Raw genomic sequence first — 19,552 nt, 5'->3', positions numbered from 1 at the left:
CTTCAAAGATACAACATCGTTTCACAATTACCCAGTTCAAAGATCACAATAAGGTGTCCAGCGATTGTTTGGTTACTATTTTACATGATAAGTAAACTACTCTAACTTCCACTCGATAGTGGCATCATAAAAATTAGTTTACAATCAATTGTGTGTGAGAAGCAATAGTTTTAAAACATATGCCACCAGTTGGACCCACATGGAAAGCCCAAAATTGAACATGGATCAGGATTAAATAAAATTATCTTGCACAAAATTCACACTTTTTAAAGGAAAATTCAAGTGATCTTTAATCCATCCATGAACTTTATGTTACGACGTAACAATCAAGTGCCAGAATATTTTCAACATTGCTCTACCTGCGGGTTTGTTTTTTCCTTATTTTTTTGTGGGTGGGGTCTTGATTAAAAATATTACTGCTTTCATGATGGAAAGACAAATGCAATTCAGAGGGGATTTTCAATCCGACATACCAAAACATTTGCCACATTTTATTTGAAGCTGCTGAATTGCTGCGTACTTTTGAAATTGGATGTTTTTTTTTTTTTTGTCGATTTTTTCTTTTTTTCCTCCTTTTCTGGTTTTCTGCTTTTTGATTTTTTTTTAAACCCCCTCCACAAATAGAACAATATTGTCAATTTACAAGATTTTTTTTTACAAGTCTGAAAACGAAAACAGGTAGGACCATGACCATAAGGCCGTCACAAGTCAGTAGTTTCAGTTGCGTCTGCCTCGGCGCCTTCGAGTGTATGGCGCAGTCTCCTGACGTCTTTCCTCCTGTGAGAAAAAAATCACATGAGTGATTACTTCCTTAAAGGATTTTTTTTACCAAGCTCAACAATTTGTTGCAAGAAGTTAACCCTCTAGATAAAACCATTTTATTTTATTTAATGATATTTACCCACGAAGCTCCACTCACGCGGAAGTGGTTTTCAAGGAGGTCCTGACCATCCGATCGAATTGGAATTTAGAAATGTTGGTTTTTGAGAAGAGGGGAAAACCGAAGAGAAACCTCTCAGAGCAGAGTAAAAAACCAACAACAAACTTAACCTACGAATGGCCACGAGTCCGAAATTAAACCCTGGCCAAATTGGGGGAAGGCAAGTGCAATCACCACTAAGCTATCCCTGCTCCCAATTCACCCAACAAGTTCCTAGAGTCAAAAAAGTACTAGCAGGTTCTGGTATTTAATTATTTTCCTGGGTACAAAATAGGAATCAAGCCTTACCTCAGAGACAAAGGCCTCTCCGTTCCACACCCTTCTCATTCTCCGGCGACGTGTGCGGTTGTTTTGAGCTTGAGCCACACGCTCCTGCAATTATCGAAGCAAAACATCATTGGGCTTTCATAAATCACGATGAAAGCTCGAAACAAGGGCAGACAGACAAAATGTATTTTTTTAGAAATGGGCACCATGACATCCGCAAATCTAAACAGGATTTGAAGACAATACTAGTTCCCAGCTCTCCTCTTGTCCCACGTGGGGACGGGACCCAAAGTCGAAAACACACCCTCAGCAGACATTTTTTTAATCAAAAGAGCTTCAATCCCCCTATTCTCGGGTTTCACATTGACGTCAATGCTGCTATGTTGGTGTTCCTAAACAAAGAAACGGTGGCCACGTTGGTGTCCCCACCCAATCCTCTAGGAATTGAACTCTGCTATTATGCAAACGTTTTCTTTTGTTTCCATTGAAAAACATGGCTGTTGATCACATGATTGAAACCCAAGAATAATTCCACACACTTCTCCAGAAAAGTGACTTAGTATTGTTCAATTAAAAACCTTTGCACGAGTAACTTACATCAATTGGCTGACCCCAGTTGGGTGGCAAGGCCGAGACAGCAGCAACTTGTTCTTGGTAGTTTGGCCCAAACAATGCTTCAAAGGCTGCTCGCACATAGTAGCAAACAAGATCCATCGAACCGGAAGCACTGGCTTGCTCATTTGCACCAGTGGCAACTGCCTCTGGGTCTTCAACCTCTGTTTTCACTGTGGCTGTGAGGGGTAAAGGAAAAAGGGGGGTAAAAGTCAACACCCCAGAAGAGACACCAGAGCCAAACGACTCTAGTGTCTCTTATGGGGTGTTGTCAGCAACAATAAAAAAAATGTCACTGGGTTTCACTAGAGTCACATCAACTTTGAGAATGAAAATAGATGTCCAAATTAATTCAGTCTCACAAGAATATATCAAACTACCTTTTGCCTCAGCCAGACACAATTCTGATGGTCAATCATCATCAATGGCTCAGCCTCTTATAACCAGTGAATAGCACTTCTATCATTCACTTAACAACGAATTAAAACACAGGTGCTTTAAGCCTACCTCCAAGTAAGCCTTGATGGCTTTGTCTCGTACATCCAACATTTCCAACACTGGGTGGAGTCACAGCACTTTCTGGAACAGGTCCAGACAAAGCTTCACCAACACTCACAACTGATAATACTTCAATCCCGTCATTTGCTGTTACAGGAATCGGACTGCATGTAGATGCTAGATCAGTCTGGACAGCCTGGTCTAAAGGTTCCATGTCTGCTCCTTTGGGCAGTCCAATTTCAGTCCTTTCAATGTCGCCTTCAACTTGTGACAATCGTTTCTTTTTTCCAGTCTTCTGCAAAGTGTTCCCTCCTTTCCGCTTTCTTCCAGTCCTTGAGATATTTGGAGGCATTTTCTCAGGTGCCACGATGCAAGTTTCCAGGTTATCAACCAACTCTGTGACCATTTTAGGACTGTGACTGTCTCCATCGGCTGCGTGGGCCAAATCCTGCACAATGCCAGAAGGGAACGATCCAGTAGCAGCCACACCCTCAACTTCCTCATTCAAAGCTAGCATATTTCCAGAGGACATGGGAGCAGCAACTGTTGCAGATTTTCTTTTTGCTTGAGAGAGCCGTTGCTTTTGTCCTCTCTTGCGCGAGCCCTCATCACTTCCCTTCTTTTGCCAAGCACTCAAATCTGTTGACGCTTGTTTCTTAGCAGGCAGCAGACGTTTTTCATCATCATCATCAGCGTCCATTTCACAACTGTACATGTCCACCATAGGTACTGCATCTCCCCCATTCTCACTCACTGGTAAAACACATGCTGGCTCAGCCTCAATTAAATGCTCCAAAACAGCACTGCTGGGCTGAGAAAGTGCATTTTCACCCAAAGGAAATGCACATGCTGGCTCAGTCTCAGGTTCTTGGTTGAAATCCAGTTCGCTGTCGAACTGAGCAGGTGCAGCTTCAACCGCAGGAAACGCACATGCTGGCTCAGTCTCAGATACTTGGTTGGAAACCACTGCACTGTCCATCTGAGCAGGTGCAGTTTCGCCCATAGGAAATGCACATGCTGGATCAGTCTCGGGTACTTGGTTGGAAACCATTGCACTGTCCATCTGAGCAGGTGCAATTTCGCCCATAGGAAACGCACATGCTGGCTCAGTCTCGGGTACTTGGTTGGAAACCACTGCACTGTCGATCTGAGCAGGTGCAGTTTCGCCCATAGGAAACGCAGATGGTGGCTCAGTCTCGGGTACTTGCTTGGAAACCATGGCACTGTCAATCTGAGTAGGTGCAGTTTCGCCCATAGGAAACGCACATGCTGGCTCAGTCTCCGGTGCTTGGTTGGAAACCACTGCACTATTGATCTGAGCAGGTGCAGTTTCGCCCATAGGAAACGCAGAGGGTGGCTCAGTCTCGGGTACTTGGTTGGAAACCACTTCACTGTTGATCTGAGCCGGTGCAGTTTCGCCTGTAGGAAACGCACATGCTGGCTCAGCCTCGGGTACTTGGTTGGAAATCACTGCACTGTCCATCTGAGTAGGTGCACTTTCGCCCACAGGAAAGGCACATGCTGGCTCAGTCTTGGGTAATTGGTTTGAAACCAATGCACTGTTGCTCTGAGCAGGTGCAGTTTCACACACAGGAAACGCACATGCTGGCTCAGTCTCAGGCACTTGGTTTGAAACAAGAAAGACATCTTGCTGATGCAGTACAGTTTTGTCCATTGGTGCTGCACCTGCTGAAGCAGTCTCAATTGCCTGGTTAGAAGCTGACCATTTGCCAGACAAGGATGGTTCAATTGCAGTCTTAGGTAATTGAAAGCCTGAAACCGACTCCACTGCTTGGTTTAATGACACCGCACTTGAGGAACGTGTAGGTGGAGTAACGATGATCACGGGCAAACCACATACTGAATCAGTCTCTAAGTATGAAGTAGAAATATTGCTCGAGATGGATGGCAAACTAGCCACAGGTAACACACAAGGTGGATCAAGCTTGGATGCCTGGTTAGAAGCCAAGATTTTAGCTGCAGATGGTATTAACACAGCAGTTTTACTGCTGCTGTTCATGGCAGACAAGGCACAACCAGAAAGCTGACTTGATGCAAGATCATCTTTTTGTGATGCAGCTTGAGTACTGTTGCTGTAAGGTGGAGCAAATTCACCCACCGGCAAGGCACATGGAGGATAATTCTCCACTACTTGGTTCGTAACCAGCTTCACATCTGGTTGTGGAGGTGCACTCTCACGAATAGGCGACACACTTGTTGACCCAGTCTCAACTTTTTGTTTTAAATCTGGGTTGCTGTTGGCAAGGGGCAGAGCACTTTCACCCACAGGTAATGTACATGCCCACTCTGTATCATCTGCTTGGCTTAAAAGCTGAACACTGTTGTACAGGGATTGTCCACTATGACCCACTGCATGCCCAACCAGTAAACCACTCTCACTTGTCTCGTTTGAGGCGGGTAAATGTTCACCAAAGGAAAAATCAGTTCCAAATGATTCAACTTTCCTTGTCTGTTGCGACAATCTTTCCTTTCTGGCTCCGCTCCTGCGTGAGCTTCTCCTGCTTTTTCGCTTTTGCCCAGTCCTTTCAACCTGCATTTGAATGGTTCTCTCAACAACCACTTCAGTGTCCAACTGGCTGTCCACAAAATGTTCTCCATGATCTCCTGAGTGCTTTTCCATGGAGAGTTCTTCATTTGTCAACCTTTCAGGAGCCAAGTCAGATACAGCCCCAGTCTCAATATACTCTATCATGTCCATTGCACTACTGGAAGCAGTTTTGGCATCTGGTAGAGCAATGATTGAGTTGACCTGTATGTCACTTGTGGAACTCATTAAAGGAAGATTCACCTGGGATGGAGCAATACCTTCATCTTGCAGGACACATACTGCTTCACCCTCGACATCATTGCTCTTCCTTTTTCTATTTGGTCGCTTTTCTTCACCACCAGCATTAAGTGCCATTGCAGACTGCAACAGAACAGTTTCACCCAGACGAAACTCACAGGCTGAATCAGTCTCAATAACTTCATTCGAAACCAGTAGGCTGTTGGTTTGAGAAGGTGCAGTTTCACCCACAAGTAAAGCACAAGCTGACTCAGTCCCAGCTTCTTGGTTTAAAAGCTGAATACTGTCACTGAATGGTGGTGCAGTTTCACCGTCACGTAACATGCAACCCGACTCTGTCTCAGCCGCTTGGTTTAATTGCTGAACACTGTTACACAGGTATTGTCCACTTTCACCCACAGGTAGCAAGTGCAGAGAGCCACTCTCGGTTTCCTGGACTGAGGTGGGCAAACATTCAGCTGAAGATGATGCAGTTGCAACTGACTCAAGTTTGCCTCTCTGTTGTGACAATCTTTGCTTTCTGGTTCCACTCCTGCGAGAGCTTCTCCGGCTTTTACGCTCTTGCCCAGTCCTTTCAACCTGCAGTTGATTTGTTGTCTCAACAACTACTTCAGTGTCCAATTGGCTGTCCACCAAATGGCCTGCACAATGATCTCCTGGATGCTTTTCCAAGGAAGATGGTTCATTTGTGGTCCTTTCCAGAGCCATAACTGGTATGGCCCCAGTTTCCGCACACTCAATCTTTTCCATCAGGCCACTGGACACTGTTTTGGCACCTGGCTGAGCAATAATAGCCTCAACCTGTACATCGCTCTTGGAACTGAAAGACTGAATGCCATGCTCTTTTGATGATGGCTTCCTGTCCCCACTTTTACCCGAGCTTCTTTTCCTTTTTCTCTTTAGTCGGTTTTCTTCACCACCAGAATGAACTTCAATTCCAGAGTGCGATAGGGCAATTTCACCCACTGGGAACTCACAGGCTGAATCAATCTCAACAACTTCATTCAAAACAAGTAGGCTGTTGCATTGCGGAGGTGTAGAGTCATCTATAGGTAACGCACAAGCAGACTTAGTCCCAAGTACTTGGTTCGAAACCAGATCACTGTCACTGTGGGGTGGTGCAGTTTCATCCACGGGTAACCCACATGGTGTCTCAGCATCAGCTACTTGGTTGGCAGTTTCATCAACAGGTAAAACAAATGCTGCTTCACTCTCAACAACTTGGCTCAAAACCAGAACTTTTTGGGGCTGAGCTGGTGCAGTTTCACCCACAGGTAACGCACAATCGGACTCATTCCCACCTTCTTGGTTTAAAAGCTGAACGCTGTTGGACAAGGATTGTCCACTTACACCAACAGGTAGTGCAAGCAGTGAACCACTTTCAGTTGCCTGGTTGGAGGTGGCCAAATGTTCAGCCGAAGATGATGCAGCTGCAACTGACTCAAGTTTGCCTCCCTTTTGTGACAATCTTTGCTTTCTGCTTCCACTCCTGCGAGAGCTTCTCCTGCTTTTCCGCTTTTGCCCAGTCTTGTCAACCTCCTTTTCATCAGTTTTCTCTACAACTTCATCAATTTTCAATTGGCTGTCCACTGAATGTTCTGCATGATGTCATGGGTGATTGTCCAAGGAAGACAGTTCATTTGCAGTCTCTTCCGGAGCCAAGACTGATACAGGCCCAATACCAATGGTCTCCGTTTTGGGCTCTAGTGGACCAATCATGATTAACTCATCTTCCATGTCACTCTCAGATGTCAAAGGAAGATTAACCAGCGATGAAGCAATAGCGTCATTTTGCAGCTCACATTCTGGGTCAGACTCAATGTCATTGTTTGCAGGAGCATTATCACAAGATGTTGCTGCTGCAACTACAGTCAAGGAATTAGCCAAGTCAGGTGTCTCCGCATCAGTTACATCATTAGTGATTGTGAATACGGCATCCTCGCATGCACCATTTTCAGCCATTGGTGAAGCAACAAGAGGTAGGTGAGATGATTGAACACATTCCTCTTTTAATGATTGCTTACTGGCCGCACTTTTACATGAGCTTCTCTTCCTTTTTCTATTTGGTCGCTTTTCTTCACCACCAGCATTAAGTGCCATCGAAGATTGCAACTGGGCAGTTTTACCAACAAGGAACTCACAGGCTGAATCAGTCTCAACATCTTCATTCGAAACCAGTACGCTGTTGCTTTGAGAAGGTGCAGTTTCACCCATAGGTAATGCACAAGCAGACTCAGTCCCAAGTACTTGGTTCGAAACCAGATCACTGTCACTGTGGGGTGGTGCAGTTTCATCCACGGGTAACCCACATGGTGTCTCAGCATCAGCTACTTGGTTGGCAGTTTCATCAACAGGTAACACGACTGCTGCTTCACTCTCAACAACTTGGCTCAAAACCAGAACTTGCTGGGGCTGAGCTGGTGCAGTTTCACCCACAGGTAACGCACAAGCTGACTCAGTCCCATTTTCTTCGTTTAAAAGCTGAACGCTGTTGGACAAGGATTGTCCACTTACACCAACAGGTAGAGCAAGCAGTGAACCACTTTCAGTTGCCTGGTTGGAGGTGGCCAAATGTTCAGCCGAAGATGATGCAGCTGCAACTGACTCAAGTTTGCCTCCCTGTTGTGACAATCTTTGCTTTCTGCTTCCACTCCTGCGAGAGCTTCTCCTGCTTTTACGCTTTTGCCCAGTCCTTTCAACCTGCAGTTGATCAGTTTTCTCAACAACCGCTTCAGTGTCCAATTGGCTGTCCATCAGCTGTTCTCCATGATGATCTCCTGGGTGTTTTTCCATAGAGAGTTCTTCATTTGTCATCCTTTCAGGAGCCAAGTCAGATACAGCCCCAGTCTCGACACACTCTATACCGTCCATTGCACTGCTGGAAATAGTTTTGGCATCTGGTAGAGCATTCATAGAGTCGACCTGTATGTCACTTGTGGAACTCAGTAAAGGAAGATTCACCTGGGATGGAGCAATACCTTCATCTTGCAGGACACATACTGCCTCACCCTCGACATCATTGCCCTTCCTTTTTCTATGTGGTCGCTTTTCTTCACCACCAGCATCAAGTGCCATTGTAGACTGCGACAGGGCAGTTTTACCAACAAGGAACTCACAGGCTGAATCAGTCTCACCAACGTCATTCAAAACCAATGGACTGCTGGTTTGAGAAGGTGCAGTTTCACCCACAGGTAACACACAAGCAGACTCAGTCCCAGCTACTTGGTTCGAAACCAGGTCACTGTCACTATGGGGTGGTGCAGTTTCATCCATGGGTAACCCACATGGTGTCTCAGCATCAGCTACTTGGTTGGCAGTTTCATCAACAGGTAACACAACTGCTGCTTCACTCTCAACAACTTGGCTCAAAACTGGAACTTTTGGGGGCTGAGCTGGTGCAGTTTCACCCACAGGTAACGCACAAGCTGACTCAGTCCAACCTTGGTTTAAAAGCTGAACGCTGTTGGACAAGGATTGTCCACTTACACCAACAGGTAGTGCAAGCAGTGAACCACTTTCAGTTGCCTGGTTGGAGGCGGCAAAATGTTCAGCCAAACATGATGCAGCTGCAACTGACTCAATTTTGCCTCCCTGTTGTGACAATCTTTGCTTTCTGCTTCCACTCCTGCGAGAGCTTCTCCTGCTTTTCCGCTTTTGCCCAGTCTTGTCAACCTCCTTTTCATCAGTTTTCTCTACAACTTCATCAATTTTCAATTGGCTGTCCACTGAATGTTCTGCATGATGTCCTGGGTGCTTGTCCAAGGAAGATAGTTCATTTGCAGTCTCTTCCGGAGCCAAGACTGATACAGGCCCAATACCAATGGTCTCCGTTTTGGGCTCTAGTGGACCAATCATGATTAACTCATCTTCCATGTCACTCTCAGATGTCAAAGGAAGATTAACCAGCGATGAAGCAATAGCGTCATTTTGCAGCTCACATTCTGGGTCAGACTCAATGTCATTGTTTGCAGGAGCATTATCACAAGATGTTGCTGCTGCAACTACAGTCAAGGAACTAGCCAAGTCAGGTGTCTCCGCATCAGTTACATCATTAGTGATTGTGAATACGGCATCCTCGCATGCACCATTTTCAGCCATTGGTGAAGCAACAAGAGGTAGGTGAGATGATTGAACACATTCCTCTTTTAATGATTGCTTACTGGCCGCACTTTTACATGAGCTTCTCTTCCTTTTTCTATTTGGTCGCTTTTCTTCACCACCAGCATTAAGGGCCATCGAAGATTGCAACCGGGCAGTTTTACCAACAAGGAACTCACAGGCTGAATCAGTCTCAACATCTTCATTCGAAACCAGTACGCTGTTGCTTTGAGAAGGTGCAGTTTCACCCATAGGTAATGCACAAGCAGACTCAGTCCCAAGTACTTGGTTCGAAACCAGATCACTGTCACTGTGGGGTGGTGCAGTTTCATCCACGGGTAACCCACATGGTGTCTCAGCATCAGCTACTTGGTTGGCAGTTTCATCAACAGGCTCACTCTCAACAACTTGGCTCAAAACCAGAACTTGCTGGGGCTGAGCTGGTGCAGTTTCACCCACAGGTAACGCACAAGCTGACTCAGTCCCATTTTCTTCGTTTAAAAGCTGAACGCTGTTGGACAAGGATTGTCCACTTACACCAACAGGTAGCGCAAGCAGTGAACCACTTTCAGTTGCCTGGTTGGAGGTGGCCAAATGTTCAGCCAAACATGATGCAGCTGCAACTGACTCAATTTTGCCTCCCTGTTGTGACAATCTTTGCTTTCTGCTTCCACTCCTGCGAGAGCTTCTCCTGCTTTTACGCTTTTGCCCAGTCCTTTCAACCTGCAGTTGATCAGTTTTCTCAACAACCACTTCAGTGTCCAATTGGCTGTCCACCAACTGTTCTCCATGATGATCTCCTGGGTGTTTTTCCATAGAGAGTTCTTCATTTGTCATCCTTTCAGGAGCCAAGTCAGATACAGCCCCAGTCTCGACACACTCTATACCGTCCATTGCACTGCTGGAAATAGTTTTGGCATCTGGTAGAGCATTCATAGAGTCGACCTGTATGTCACTTGTGGAACTCATTAAAGGAAGATTCGCCTGGGATGGAGCAATACCTTCATCTTGCAGGACACATACTGCCTCACCCTCGACATCATTGCCCTTCCTTTTTCTATGTGGTCGCTTTTCTTCACCACCAGCATCAAGTGCCATTGTAGACTGCGACAGGGCAGTTTTACCAACAAGGAACTCACAGGCTGAATCAGTCTCACCAACGTCATTCAAAACCAATGGACTGCTGGTTTGAGAAGGTGCAGTTTCACCCACAGGTAACACAAAAGCAGACTCAGTCCCAGCTACTTGGTTCGAAACCAGGTCACTGTCACTATGGGGTGGTGCAGTTTCATCCATGGGTAACCCACATGGTGTCTCAGCATCAGCTACTTGGTTGGCAGTTTCATCAACAGGTAACACAACTGCTGCTTCACTCTCAACAACTTGGCTCAAAACTGGAACTTTTGGGGGCTGAGCTGGTGCAGTTTCACCCACAGGTAACGCACAAGCTGACTCAGTCCCATTTTCTTCGTTTAAAAGCTGAACGCTGTTGGACAAGGATTGTCCACTTACACCAACAGGTAGAGCAAGCAGTGAACCACTTTCAGTTGCCTGGTTGGAGGTGGCCAAATGTTCAGCCGAAGATGATGCAGCTGCAACTGACTCAAGTTTGCCTCCCTGTTGTGACAATCTTTGCTTTCTGCTTCCACTCCTGCGAGAGCTTCTCCTGCTTTTAAGCTTTTGCCCAGTCCTTTCAACCTGCAGTTGATCGGTTTTCTCAACAACCACTTCCGTTTTCAATTGGCTGTCCAATAAATGTTCCGCATGATTTTCTGCATGGTCCTTGTCTAAGGAAGATAGTTCATGTGCACTCTTTTCCAGAGCCAAGAATGATACATCCCCCATTTCAACAGAATTAATCTTCTCTATTGCACCACTGGACACTGTTTTGGTCTCTGGTAGAGCAATCATTATGATAGAATCGTCTTCTATGTCACTCTCAGATTTCAAAGGAGGATTAACCAGGGAGGGAGCAATGGCTTCATTTTGCAGTTCACATTCTGGATCAGCCTCAACATCATTGTTTGAAGGAGTACTATGACATGATGTTTCTGCGACAGTTGCTGTTGAGGAATTAGTCAAATCAATCTCGGTTGCAGTGTTTAAAGTTGTTTCTGCATCAGCTACATCATTAGTGCTTGTGAATAGAGCACCCTCACATGCACCATTTTCAGCCAATGGTGAAGCAAGGACAGGAGGTATAGCCTCACTTGCAGGTAACGCAGATGGAGAATCACCCTGAACACCTCCAATCAAAACCAGATTGTCATTTGAATGAGGAGACGCACTTTCATCCGCAGGTAACGCACATTCTGACTCAGACCCAGCTTCTTGCTTTGAAAACAGAAATTCCTGTAGCTGAGCTGGTGCAGTTTCACCCACAGGTAATGTACATGCCAACTCCTCATTTTCACTGGCTTGGTATAAAGGCTGAATGTCATTGGACAAGGAAGACACACTCACACCAACAGCTGCTGATGGAGGATCAACCAAGTCAACCTCCATTACAGTGTTCGAAGTTGTTTCCACATCAGTTACACAGCTGGCACTTTTGGAGAGATGCCCCTCAGATGGACCATTTTCAGCCACTGGTGAAGCAACAACAGGTAGAGTGCAACCAGAAAGCTGAGTTGATTGAATGTCATCCTTTTCTGATGATTGCTTCCTGGCCGCACTTTTACGGGAGCTTCTTCTCCTCCTCCTGTTGGTTCGTCGGTTTTCTCCTGCACTGGAACGAACTGACATTCCAGAGTGAGTCTTGGTTACTTGGTTTGAAACCAGAACTTGATCAGTGCAGGGAGGTTCAGTTTCACCCACAGGTAAGGCGCAGGCTGACTCAGTATCAGCATCTTGGTTCAAAACCAAACTTCCGTCAGTGTGGGGCAGTGCTTTTTCACCCATTGGTAACACAGAGGCTGACTCAGTCTCAATTGCTTCGTTGAAAATCAGACTGGAGTTAGCCTTGGATGGTTCAGTTAAAGGCGAAGTTGCCACCTCCACAAATGCACCAATCGACTCAATTTCAATTTCATTGTTGGATGGTTGACTCTCTGGGGGCAAGGCTTCATCCTCCTTGAAGAGCACAGCTGTCTGAGCCTCGCTGTTGTTGGTCGTCACAGACAATGAAGGTGAAATCACTGGCATTACTGGTAAATCAGCAGCCAAGGCAGATGCAACCCCATTTTCAATTGAATCAATCGTATCCAGTCCATTCTTGGAAACCATAATGTTGGATGGATGAGTAACTTCTGACTCAACTAAGATCTGATCATTGGAGCCTGAGGGTAGGTCCCTATGAGCCATTCCATCCTCTGGTAGGACTTGTGGGGAATCAACCCCGTCAACCTCCATTGGAGGGTTCGGGGGAAGTTCTACCTCGCTTCCACTGTTTGATGGTGGGAAACCCGGAAAGTAGGATATAACAGTTTCAGCCACAAGCTCATCACTACTGGAACCAAACTCAAGTTGATCTCTAAAAACTGATCCGGTGTTAGTGCCTGACACACTGCAGAGAACCACAGGGGAAGAGGTAACAGATCCACGCTTGGCTTGATCTTGTGGCACTCGTCGTTTTGTGGAGCTTCTTTTACCAGAGCTTCTCCTACTCCTCCGAGTTGGTGGAACTTTTCTCCCGCTTGAACTAGGAGAATCACATGGCTGAAAATCAGCAATTTCATTGCAGGAACTTTGCCAGCCCACAAAACTTACTGGTCCATCAGCTGGCAGTGATTCCAGAGACCCAATCTCCACCACAACTGAACCAACTACAATTGCATTTTCTGAAGGTGTCTCAGATGGTGTCTCGTCCACAATCAAACCAACACTGGATTTGCCCAGAGTTTCCTCTTGGGGTGGCGTATAAAGAGATGCTGGCACACCAATAACCACTGATTCACCCTCACTGCTGGCATGTTGTGGAAGAGGGTGATCAGCTGATACAACTTCTGGCAATGCACAAGTTGACCCAGTTTCCACATTTGCCGCAGGTTCAACATCAACCGATTCCACCTCAATGGCATTGTTTGAAGGCTCAGAAATTGGTGTCTCAGATAATGCGGACACTACAGCAACAGGTGGCACTTCAACTGAATCAGCCTCCACTTCAGGTGGAACATGAACAGACTCTACTTCCGCTACATTTTTTGGTGGTTCAAAAATTGGCACCTGGGGTGCTGCAGACACCACATCAACAGAAGGAGTTTCAACTAACTTGACCTCCATTTTGGTGACAGCGGGTGCTGAGAAAAGGGTGTTCTCAGCTAAATTAGCATCCACTTCACCATCAGGGGGTGAAGGAGTTAGAGCTAAGGATTTGGAACAAGCAACTTCAGAATGGATGCCAGCTTCCTGCTGTTCAATCCAAGTATCTGATGGTGGGGAAATCAAATCAGATGGTGCATTCTCCACAAGTGGCTGAGTACCAGTTGAGCCAGCCTCATCTTCATTGCATGGTGTTACCATTGGAGTGTCAGATGTTGAAGATTGAACTTCTGGGATTGTATTAGAAGTAACCTCCATTGCTTGAGATGTCATAAGAGCGCTGCTTCCCTGAGATGACAGTCGTTTTTTGGACCTATTCTTACGAGAACCCCTTCTGGTTCTTCGCCATGGTTTAGTCCCTGAGACAGGCTTCTCTTCTGCTGGCATTTTGGTTTCCACATCAGCCATTGTACTGTCCAACTGACAACACTGGCTATTCACCACATGTGCCGGCACTTCTCCTTCCACTTGATTATTAGATGGTGCATTTGCAGTAGCATCCAAACCCAAGACTACCTCAATCCCAGTTTCAACGGACCCAATCAAATTAAGTCCACTGCTGGAACTTACTGGTGGAGATATTGAGTTTGATGGTTGAGCGCCTGGCAACTCAGTCTTAACGCTACTGCTTGATCTTGCAGATGCTGGCTGCAACGGCGCAGTTACGTAAACTGGTGGAGTAGGAACTGACTCCACTTCCATAGCCACGTTTACAGCCACAGGCAAAGCCTCCCTGGATTCAACCTCAACTGCAGTGTTCGATGGTGCAGTAACGTGATCCTGGGATGGCACAATTTCAGCCACTGGTGCATCACCAACTGACTCATTCTCATCCGCACTGTTGGAAATTGCAGGTAACATAGATTCAGATGGTGCAAGTACAGCCAATGGCATGGCACCAACTGGTTCGTCTTCTTCTGCATTGTTCGAAGATGCAGACGTCGGGGTTCCCGTTGGTGCAGATACAGCCAATGGTAGAGCCTACAAATTAAATTTGTACATACTCACAAAAATTAAATTACGTACCTCGACTTGTGACTGAAGCATCACAGTTGCATTACAGTATGTTTAGCAATTCCAGATGCTGCTGCTGCAAACATGTCTCTCTCAACAACAACAGGCCACTTCATGACTGCATCATCAATGTTTACCACAACTATTACACTCCATTTTACCATTTCTACTGCTCTGTTGCAACCCAAATAGGCAGTAGATTTTGTGCAAGAAAACCAAAATGTCTTCAGGATTGTGATAGTTGTAGTAAATTAATGCATATAACTAAAAATGGCCTATTGTGCCTCTGTGGAATCATTATTCTTACAAATCAGTCGCAGATGTTCAAGATTAACATGCCTGACTGTGCAAAAAATTGGCACAGATAATAGTAGCACATGCCTTACAACTTATGACAGGTGCATGTATGCTCTGGTTTCAACTTCTATTAAAAACTCCACCAAGTAGGTTTTTTTAAAACTCTCTGTTATCCCTATGTAACATGAATGGTCATTTCCATGAAACATGCAAGTGAAAACTAGTTGACTTGATGTCCGAATAGAGAATGAGGCTGGAGATAAGCTCATTTTAATGCAAAACCACAAAAGCTATTTTTCCCATATAAATACAAGGTAACTGGCATAAGAAAAACAAAGGAGTTTGCACCAAACAACATTACCTCCAGCCTCAATAGGGAGTTTAAGCAACACTAACTGAAATCCAAACAAGAATCTCCCTGACAGAAGAAATTTTTAATAGTCTTGATTTAAAAACTTTGAGAAAGAATGAAAGATTCCAATTCTATACCAAAGCTTAAATGAGCTTTATGCATGATGATGGCACATGCTGAAAAATTCACCGCCAGGCTCGTTCACATCATCTGGACATGCAATACTGTTTGCACGAGGGTTGCTCCTTTGGGATTCAGCTCAAGCAGGGCTCGAAATTGCGAACAATATTTCCTTCAATCATTCGCCATTTTCAGCGGTTTCTCTACACACAAGTATTGCGGGCTCATATTTTTTTGCTAAACCGCTGACAACACAATGCAGCGCGGCGATTTTGTGACTAAAATCTGCGAAATTGCGACTAAATTTTCGTATCCTATCACAAAATACAACTGGATATTTTTCGTTAATTTCGAGCCCTGTCAAGCTAAAATTTACAAGTTTGATTTTCAAAATTTGAGACTTGGTGGTGAAATCAGCAAGTCAGACGTCATCACATACAAGAGCTATAATTTCAGTCATTCATGCAACTTTTTGGAAGGTTATGGCAATCAAAAGTTCCTAAACATAAAACCGAACTGAAGAGCTACATTTTTGTGACAGTTTGTTGCAGTTCCTACAGTAATTGCTAAAACTCTCTATTACCAATCCGTACATCAGATATCACACAACACAACTATTTGAAGGCCTATTAAAAAAAGGGCAAAAAGCCTTGAAACCAGAACACACACAACTCCTGATACAGAGGTTCAAGTGTGACTTTCATAAAGACATACATGTATTATAGAGAGCTAAAGCAACAACTGTGACAACAGCTTCAGAAAATGGCATCTAAAACTTCAGACATGTGAAATCATTTGCTCATTATTCCACTCCATCAAGATCTGGCATGAAAAATGTGGCTGTTTGAAGAGTTATTCATTAACTGCTCACATTCTCCAATTGACCTCACATTTGCTCATTTCACATCATTGCAAGGATGAGAACAGTGTGCAGATTCATTGTTTTTGTTTATTAAACCTATTGTTTTCTTTCTTGTTGCCCAACATCGTTGCTGTTTAAGCTCCCTAACACATTACTAACAAGTTATTCTGTTTCTTATCCACATCCAGGGGCATGTAAGCTAAGTAAGCACTGGTTTTAATTTTAAAAATTGTCAATTTTTTTTTTATTTTTTAAAACTAAAATAGTGAGCAGCACTCCGCAAACTGTATCTGTAAAACTTGTTTATTCTCAGATGCATTTCATCTAACTAACATAGACTTCTTCTGGGAGTTTTACAAGCCATATGCATATCTGATGACAAAAAATCACGGCCACAAACATTAAGGTTTGACCGGATTTTCGAAAGGGAATAAGCGCAGCTGTAAAATATTAGGGCAAGGCGTAAGAAACAATGTTTTGGGGCCATGGTTTTAGCTGAACACTAAACATTGTTTCTGTAAAATTCCCTGAAGAAGTCTATGTTAGCTAGATAAAACACATGAGAGAACAAACAAGTTTTACAGATACAGTTTGCAGAGTGCTGCTAACGAATTTAGTTTCTTTTTAACTTTTTTTCAACTTGCGCCACCTGGCTTACTGGTAAAAAATGGCCAGGAACACCCCTGAGTCATCCCAAGCAAAATCCTAACCATCCATTTTTTGCCAGCATCCTTTAGAACCAAAATCCAAATGGTTTATCTTTTGTCCACTTTTTTAAAGCAAAAATCGAAACCTTCCTTGACTCGCTATCCTATGAGGGGTGTGGATACAAAACTGGGGCTTCCAAAGTTTAAGACTGTCATCTCAATGCTGCTACTCGCAAATGTACGGCTGCCGCTCGTATACAAACGCAACTCTGCTTTTGGTTTTTCCTGAAGAGAACAAGAAATCCGATCTTATTCCAGACGAATTTCTCGCTCTCTTCTTCAGAAATTGTTCGAGAAGCGGCCAAGCATGGGAGCAAATGCCAGCCTCACAATTGCTGTTGCAGTAAAATTGGTCCTTAATCTTTCTACATATTTTAAAGTTACGGACACTTACCCTCAGTGCACTATCAAGCGCCCTCAGAGCTGAAACCAGAGTTTCTTTCTGGTGATCATCGGCTGTTTCATCGGTTGCTAGCTGTAGCAACAATTGTCGAGCCTCTGTAAAAAACACATCAATGAATATCAACATTAACTTACTTTAACTTCTCATTTCTAGCAAAGCTCTACTTCGGGCAAATAAGGGCTGAATTAAGTAAGCTTTACACAAAAATCAAGTCAATTATAACTCCCTTGAGCTTTACCAAAGCTCAAAGCTTCAGGCCTTACATGTTTCGGAGTTTTGGAATTCGCGCCATTTTTATCATTCGCCGATGTCGTAGAACTTCGCGAATTTCGAGGACCACAACACTGGCAACTAGTGAATTCAATTCCTTAACCCATACTGGAGCAAATGAGGAACTAAAAAGAGTTGACATTTGTATCACACTCTCAATCAATCAATGTAATTCCTCGTGAATAAACACTTCTTTTTCGATGGCGTCACCATCCCTTCCCAAGAAATCCTCTTTGTCACGTGGTCAGTTTTACCCGCGGGATTATGACCCGTATTGGGCAACTTCTACATTTCGTCTAAAAACCCGCACTTCACTTGTTTACATTTCTTTCATCAACTGTGTGCCTTCATAACTCAGTTGGTAGAGTATTGCATCGGCAACGCAGAGCTCATGGGTTCGAATCCCGTTAATTGAAGCCGCCTGAATTTTTCTTGAAGAGACAATTGCTCAAATTGTCTAGTTAAGCGCAAAGATCACTTTTACATTTCGTAAAATGTTTACCTACCTGAAATATCAGTGCCGACGGTGTTAGAAATCCCAATAGAGTTGTTATGGATGCTATTGGGAGCTTTACAATCCATGCTATCATGGCTTGAATTGCCCTCCTTGGAGAGAGAAAAAAATAGGAACATATTTAATGAGCAAAAGTCAGAGCGTGAATACTTGTTCTAAAGGTGTTTGTTTGCGCGCGCGTGAAATTTATAAGCGAGGAAGTAAGGTGTTTGGGGAGGCTTTACATAAAACGGTGGCTTTCAATTGAATGTCTATCTTTTTTAACGCTAAGTGGCAACCTCAAAAGTCTACCGATCGGTCAGTTGGTCAGAGATATTATCATGGGTTTGTTTGTTCATTCAATAATTTTAAAAGCCACTCTATTCCTGGCCTGTATAGCTGGCTTTTTTTAGATCTTTTGATCGACTACAACCATGACTTTGACTCCATTTTCACAACGCGCGCTTAAAAGAAATCTTGACATTCCAATCTAATGCGCGTGCTCATAACACAAAACTTGCGCTCGAGACGACTCCCAATGTAAATATGACGCTTAAGGCCTTGCCAAACGCTCGCAACATTTCAACACAACATCTTGTAACGTTGTTGCATGATGTTGCGACATGTGTTCGAACGGGATGGCTAAACGCACGCAACATTCTCAACATTTTAAACGCAACATGTCAATGTTTATGTGCCTCAGGCCCCTGGCGCGCAACAAGTGGGCCTGGCTCGCATGCCTTGGTGCAACAATAGGCTGATTTAGCAACAGAACGGGAACGTCCATGGCGACGTCGCGCGCAGCAAAACTACCAATGAGAATTTAGAATAGAGAAGAAAAGAGTGGAGTCTATTCTATTCTGAATTCTCATTGGTGTTTTTTTCTGCGCGCGCCTTCGCCACTGACGTTCCCGTTCTGTTGCTAAATCAGCCTAATGTTGCGTGAACGCGGCCATATGAGATCAACATCATGCAACGTCCAAAACGTTTCACGAAAAATTTGCACGTTTTCAAATTTTATCAAATATTATCCAACATGTTGCAACATATCGCAACAGGGTGTCCAAACCTATGCAACACGTCGTGCCCAACAATGTTGCGTTGGAATGTTGCTAGCGTTTGGCCAGGCCTTTACATTACACGCAACGATTCGAAACGGAGACTTTTGAGACGCACTGAAAGTTATCTCGTTAGACGAGTGAGCCCTAATTTGTTTTTCGATGGGCTTCAAAGAAATTTCCAAAAACTTGTCCTCTAAATGAAATCACAGTAAATCGGCTTACCCCACAAAATTGTAGGGCTAAAAGTCATTGTTTCTGGTCATTGCGTGTAAATATTTAACTCAGTTTCACAGATAACGGAAAGCTGTTGCCCAAGTAGTGAGCATCTATTAGCCGATGTGTCCTCCGTCTATCTCGAGCTCTGTAATTGTATCTTTAAGTGCATACATATATTGAGTATATTATAATGCTGTTAACGCATATCGTAACTCATTAAAGTTAAGTTGTTCACATCAGAAGGCGTTTTGTATCAATCAATGCGCAATGACTTAT

This window comes from Montipora capricornis, chromosome 4 (genome assembly GCF_036669925.1).
Source record: "Montipora capricornis isolate CH-2021 chromosome 4, ASM3666992v2, whole genome shotgun sequence".
NCBI lineage: Eukaryota > Metazoa > Cnidaria > Anthozoa > Scleractinia > Acroporidae > Montipora > Montipora capricornis.
The sequence above is the reverse complement of the archived record's forward strand: the minus strand, read 5'-3'. Positions refer to the sequence as shown.